The following is a 1,432-nucleotide window of genomic DNA, read 5'->3' as shown; positions in this document are numbered from 1 at the left end:
GCTCCTTCTTGGTTTTCCTTTGGAAGTGTGAGGTCTGCCTCACCTCGGGCAGGGGGAGCCGACACTTCCCGGGCTTCTCTGAGGAGCCGCCGGCACTCCTTGTGCCTTGCCACAGGGGTCCAAAGTCTACGCCGTGGCATGGACGACTGCCAGCACGATGCCAAAGCCCTGCCCCGAGTTGCTTTTGCTTCCATGAGGAGGGGATCCCTCTCCAACAGGGAAGGAGAAAGTTGGGGCATTTTTGCTGGCACATGCAGAGCTGGCATTGTGTGTTTGGATGCGCTGTTCCTGACTTTGTGTGCGTTGCGGTGAGGAGGCTGATGGCAGGTCTCAGCTCTCGAAGCCAGTGCTGCTGAATGGGTCGTACATCCCTTCCCGGAAGCCATGATTCCTCCCAGCATCCACGAGCTGGCTTCCTGCTCCGCTTCTCCTCCATCCCTCTCTTCCCTGTACCGAGGGCACGTTTGTTCCTTTCCAAAGCACCGGAAAGCACTTTCTGCCCCAGCAGATCTGGTGTCCTGGCTGGCAGCACTCCAAAACATTCCACTCATCGGGTGGACGGCAGCACCGGTGCCTGACCCTGAGTGGGTTATGTCCATGTGCCACAGGCAAAGCGTGATGATCTGCTTCCCAAAGCCCTCGGAAGAAGAAGTGTCCTTCCAAGCCTTTCCTGAACAAACGGCGATGTCCTGGGCCACAGATTTACGATCGCCAATGGGGCTGCAGAAGAGCCAGCAGCGTGGGCTCTCAGGCTTTCCAAAATGCTGTGGCTTGGCCTAACAAAGAACTAAATCCTGGCTTATCTTGGAGTCTTTGCAGTCTTCTACCCATGGCACAAAAGCACAGTCACGGCCATTGTTTGGTCACTAGTGCTGCCTGCCGTTCCCGAGCTTGTTATTCAGTCGCTCCATGCGCAAGTTTGATTTAGCGGCACCTGGAGCATGTACGATAAGCTGCTCATGTTTTACCTGCAAAGAAAAACAGAGCTGGAAACCCTTGTACCTTGGGATGTGCTGCCAAAAACCTTCCAAAATGGGGAGAAAAGGCTCGATTTCTTTTAATACACTCAAATGCTGCTGCCTGGCTCAGCTCGCGGGGGGCCGCAGAGAGCGTGTGGAAGGAACTCGTCCCAGTCTCTGTACTGGGAGCCACCCGGGGAGCTTTGGAGAGTGATTGCAACTGCGCGCCAAAGGTTGGAAATCATCGTGGCTGCGGGTTTGGAGGTGGTGAGCGAGCCAGGGACTGCTCTGGACTCAGCTGGACGGTCTCTGCTTGGCTGGGACCGTGGTGGGGTCTGCCCCTCGGTCATTAGGTGACCCCATTGCTTCTGCCACGAGTGCATGGGAGCCAGCTTTGTCCTCCGGCTTTGGTGTCAATTGGGCTACAGAGGACTGAGCACCTCACGTGTGTGACTTGGGGCGTCTGCCAGGAT

The sequence above is a fragment of the Cariama cristata genome, unplaced genomic scaffold (genome assembly GCF_000690535.1).
Source record: "Cariama cristata isolate BGI_N322 unplaced genomic scaffold, ASM69053v1 scaffold35813, whole genome shotgun sequence".
Taxonomy (NCBI): Eukaryota; Metazoa; Chordata; class Aves; order Cariamiformes; family Cariamidae; genus Cariama; species Cariama cristata.
Note: the sequence above shows the minus strand (reverse complement) of the source record.